The 5531-nt window shown below is 40.2% G+C and overlaps 1 pseudogene; it reads right to left on the reverse strand.

The window, feature by feature from the left end:
• Positions 1–2730: 2730 nt before the first annotated feature.
• Positions 2731–2828, reverse strand: LOC120104840 (annotated as a pseudogene).
• Between the last annotated feature and the right edge of the window lie 2703 nt (positions 2829–5531).

Consider the following 5531-nt stretch of genomic DNA (forward strand, 5'->3'; position numbering starts at 1 on the left):
CATCACTTAAATTAGTATTATTGCTAACACATAATGATAGAAGTGCTGTATTAATATTATATTTTTGTAGGGTGCAGGTGATCGGAAATCAAAGTTAAAATGCACATTGGGTTCAAAAAGATGCATCATAGTAGGTGACCAGTCAACCACATGGTTCAACCCCAGTTGCACATTATTAGGAGTCTAAGTTCAGCAAGACAGTTCACTGCAATTAATTCCCAGCAGCCCGTGCATCTCAGCCCGATGAAGCCCACGTGCAGCTCATCCTCTTCTTCCGTAATCGCAAATCAAAGCTAAAATGCACAAAGGGCCTAGATTCATTATCCGGAAGGATCCAACGGTCCGTGGGGTTCATAGCAGCAAGCCCATTATCCTCCAGCATCTCGTGCGTCCCAGCTTCTTCTGCATCTTAAGCCCAGGTGCCAACATTCCAATTCTTCCGTATGCAATCTCCCGCACCCACAGCTCTCCCAGCCGAGTTGTTCTTCCTCTGTTTCTTCCCAAAACGAAGCATCCGGGTCTACGTTCACAGCACCTCCCAACTTCCGTGATCTCAGCGCCAGCATCCCACGTATCTTCTCCATATTCATCTCCTATGCATTCAGCTTCTCCCAGATCCCGCAAGCGTCCGCTCTCCACGCGTCCACATCTCATCCTTCACGCGTCCCGGCTCCAGCTCCCATCCGAGTCCGAAGATTTCGCATGCAAGACCCGACCATCCCGAGATCCCAGCTCCGTGATCGTTATCCACTCGCATGCAAACTTTCCAGCAGCCGTCCGCGCCCCATCTCCTGCATTCGATCCAGCCATTCGAATCCCAAACGCCAGCGGTCAAGCTTCATCTTCAGCATGAGATCCCAACATCCCGAGATTTCCGCGTTCAACCTCCTTCAATCGATCTGCAGCCGTCCGCGTCCATCATTTTCGCCCGGGGATTCATCTCATCTGGCCATCTTCACTGCATGCGAGAAAGGGAGGGGAGGAGAGCCGGTTATCTCGGCCATTTGGGAGGAAAAATAGGCCATCCCTCATTCGGAAATGGGGTCCCTGTTATTGAAAAGAAAAAAGAAGAGAAAGGGAAACAGGGGATGCCCTGTTTCCGAAAATAAAAAGAAAAAAAAAAGAAGGAAGAGGAATAGGGGAGTTCCTTTTATGTTTATGGCCGGCTAATTTCTTAGGAAGGGAGATGGAGGAACCTTTGATGTATTGCTCTTTGAAGTAAACTCTAAACTTTTGCCTTGAATGAATTATATTTACTGATATGTTTTTGATCCATGCATAGTTATTTCGTAGATAGCTCTTAAATGGATTATGATTATTGATATATGGATTGCTTTAGTATTTGATTCGTCGTAGACATAGAAAGCACGACGAATGCTTAGAAATTGAGTTCATATGTTCATGAAACATATACCATGATTAGATCTATCCTACCATTCATTTTTAATCAAGAACCATAGAGTTTATTTCTTGGATGCAATATCATCAAGGGGGATTCCAGATCCCTACCATCTTTATTTCATCGAACTTTATTTCTTGATATATTGTTCTCTGCTTTTAATTTCTGAAAATCAAAACATCATCTTAATCCACAAATTTATTGAATTAATTAATCTAAAATTATACTAAATAATCTTATAAATATTTCGTTCCCTGAGGATTCGACCTCGGACTCCCGAGAATTTACTACTTGTGCGATTCTCCTGCACTTGGGAGAACAATTTTATTTTTGCATCAAGTTTTTGGCACCGTTGCCGGAGAACGGCTGATTTATTAGTATAATTTTAGATTTAATCAGTATCTTAGTATTTAGTCTTTTTCTTTCAAAAAAAAAAAAAATCTTTATTGCTGTTTTTTTATTCCCTGCACAGTCTGCATCAAACTCCGATATCTGCGTAATCCACCATCTGATTGCACTCAAATTTCGTCGGCTGCTGTAGGACACATGTTTCTTTCATCGGAACGGTCTGATTGATATTCTGATACTTTTATGACCATTAAATTAATATAAACTTTGCTGCTGTCTGCTTTGAATTTTCTGTGTTTAATTTTTTTGTTTAGAATCAGAATTTTATTATCATCATATCTCATTAACCCTTGTTGCTACTTGAAAATTGATAAGAACTTTAAGAAAAGATCAAGGGTAATCATTAAAGAAAAAAAATAAATAAAAAAAAAACAAATAAATAAACTCTGAAATTTTGTATGCTAGGTTGGAATAGGGACAACACTGGACGTCTGAGTCGACAACCTTTTGACAATTCCTTAGATCACATTATTGAAACTTTTTCGCAAAATCTCAGATCTGGTGAGATGGCTGATGATGATGTAGGAAGTCACCATGGTAATGAAGGTAGACCCCCAGTTATGACACTTCGACAATACTTACATCCCACTAGGACTAGTCAACCTTCATGCATGATTATTCCTGAAAATGTAGGACACTTTGAAATCAAACCAGGAGTAATTCAATTGCTGCCAAAGTATCATGGAATGGAATCCGAGAACCATTATCTTCACCTTAAGGATTTTGAGGAAATTAGCATCACATTTAGAGTGCCAAATGTATCGGAAGATGTCCTTAAATTAACCTTGTTTCCTTTTTCCTTGAAGGATAAAGCCAAAACATGGCTGAACTCCTTGAGACCAAGATCGTTAGGAACATGGCATGATATGCAAAGAGAATTCTTAAAAAAGTTCTTTCCCGCACAAAGGACTAATTTTTTGAAAAGGCACATTAGTAATTTCCAACAAAAAGACCATGAAACATTTTATGAATGCTGGGAGAGATTTAAAGATTTGCTACTCTCTTGTCCTCATCATGGGTTTGAAACATGGAGAACCATTAGTTTCTTTTACGAGGGGTTGTCTCCACAGTTGAAACAATTTATAGAGACTATGTGCAATGGTCTATTTTTGGAAAAGCAACCCGATGAGGCATGGGACTATTTAGACTCTCTCGCAGAGACTACACAATTATGGGATACAGGGGATAGAGTGAATAAACCTTTGCCTAAGCCTACTAGCATTCCACACGGGGCAGTTGAAATTGAGAATCCACAAGATGGTCAAATTTTGAAGGTAAATGGACACAGATTAAAACCTTTTCTTGAGAATTTTGCAGATGAAGAGGACTCCTTTCCCTTGGAGGAGCCTTCTTATGACTGAGCATGACGGCCAAGGTATGTGTATATTAGTTAGAATTATTTTTTTTTCTTTTATTTTTTTTTCTTATTTTGTAGGTCTTCTTTTCTGGAAATCAACAGCTCAAGGTATTCTTCTTCTCTCTAATATTCTTTTCTCTATTGTTTCTCACATATAGCTTTCTTGCATCTTTTACATTGAGGACAATGCAATATTTAAGTTGGGGGGAGGGAAATATTTTGCAAAAAAAAAAAAAAAAGTTTTTGCATTTGATTTATTCCATTACTTTCTTTTCTGAGCAAATGCACATGTATTTTCATATTGAGTTTGTGCAACTATTAATGCAAGGAATACATGCATACTATGACTGATCAGTGACCTATTATTAGATCCCCACACATGTACTTAATGATAATAGGAAAGCCTCAGGAGTTCACATTTGTTAACTGCATTTTTGTTAGCCTTATCCGTAAAAGAAGTATGAGTATCCTTGTTCGTACCATAAGGTTCAGGATTTGGTTTTCACATAAAGATAGAGGTTGAATATCCCAGTTAGATTACTTAGGTGCCTTATGATCCGACCTTGGTTGACCTATAGTCACGATGCAGTCACATATATAATAAAAAAATATATATATGGTTCAGTCTATCTTCTCTTTTCTTGCAAAAAAAAAAAAAATCCTCATGATGACAAGTCTGTCCTCGTGGCGTAGTCTGATTCGAGTAATTAAGCCCGAAGGGTGTTTCACCTAATGTCTTGAGCCAACTGGATCGGGGGTCATTGGCTGAAAGCTCGCTACACGGATCTTACTAGAGCCTAATGGGGTTGGACTATTGTAATCGTCATATGTGTTTTAAAAATAAAAATAAAAATAAGCATGAATAGGGTTGGTTGGATTGAACCTAGTGACATGTGGTAATGGCTGGTTTGACTCCATTGTATTGGATCTCTGTGTACCCGGGTTGTTTAGTTGGGATTGATAGCTCTTTCTTTATATGCGAACCATTCTTGACAAATTTAGACAACAAGTGATATTCTGAAAATTTGATGGATCAGGTTCTAATAAAGTGTAGAAAACATTTGTAGACTTGAGTAGTGCACCTAAAACTCAGGCGGTGCTCTGTTGTGGTGGAGGTATTAGTACTCTGAGAAAGTCATATGATTTGATGCACACTACACTTTTATATTCCTTGCTTTGACAGTTGCCATACTTGAAAATATTTGTCAATTAATTACATGTGTATTAGCTTAGGGTTTATTTTTATTAGAATCTCATGTCATATAATTCATGATGTTTGTGGGTAACATCCCTGAAAATTCTCACGAGACAACACTCGTCCACTAGGATAATCTAGGGGTTTAACGGCTTGTTGCACGTGCTAAGTGCAATCGTGATTCCTACGAAAGTGAGTACTTATCTTAATTTTATGCAATTAGTTCTAATAAAACATCAAAGAACCAACCAACACTTTTTGTACTCTCATTTTATCAATTGCTTGTTAATTGCTAGAGACTAGCAATAAGCTAGTTGGGGGGTGTGATGAGAGCACAAAAGTGCGATCTACACATCACTTAAATTAGTATTATTGCTAACACATAATGATAGAAGTGCTGTATTAATATTATATTTTTGTAGAATGCAGGTGATCGGAAATCAAAGTTAAAATGCACATTGGGTTCAAAAAGATGCATCATAGTAGGTGACCAGTCAACCACATGGTTCAACCCCAGTTGCACATTAGAAGGAGTCTAAGTTCAGCAAGACAGTTCACTGCAATTAATTCCCAGCAGCCCGTGCATCTCAGCCCGATGAAGCCCACGTGCAGCTCATCCTCTTCTTCCGTAATCGCAAATCAAAGCTAAAATGCACAAAGGGCCTAGATTCATTATCCGGAAGGATCCAACGGTCCGTGGGGTTCATAGCAGCAAGCCCATTATCCTGCAGCATCTCGTGCGTCCCAGCTTCTTCTGCATCTTAAGCCCAGGTGCCAACATTCCAATTCTTCCGTATGCAATCTCCCGCACCCACAGCTCTCCCAGCCGAGTTGTTCTTCCTCTGTTTCTTCCCAAAACGAAGCATCCGGGTCTACGTTCACAGCACCTCCCAGCTTCCGTGATCTCAGCGCCAGCATCCCACGTATCTTCTCCATATTCATCTCCTATGCATTCAGCTTCTCCCAGATCCCGCAAGCGTCCGCTCTCCACGCGTCCGCATCTCATCCTTCACGCGTCCCGGCTCCAGCTCCCATCCGAGTCCGAAGATTTCGCATGCAAGACCCGACCATCCCGAGATCCCAGCTCCGTGATCGTTATCCACTCGCATGCAAACTTTCCAGCAGCCGTCCGCGCCCCATCTCCTGCATTCGATCCAGCCATTCGAATCCCA

Source organism: Phoenix dactylifera, unplaced genomic scaffold (genome assembly GCF_009389715.1).
Source record: "Phoenix dactylifera cultivar Barhee BC4 unplaced genomic scaffold, palm_55x_up_171113_PBpolish2nd_filt_p 000120F, whole genome shotgun sequence".
NCBI lineage: Eukaryota > Viridiplantae > Streptophyta > Magnoliopsida > Arecales > Arecaceae > Phoenix > Phoenix dactylifera.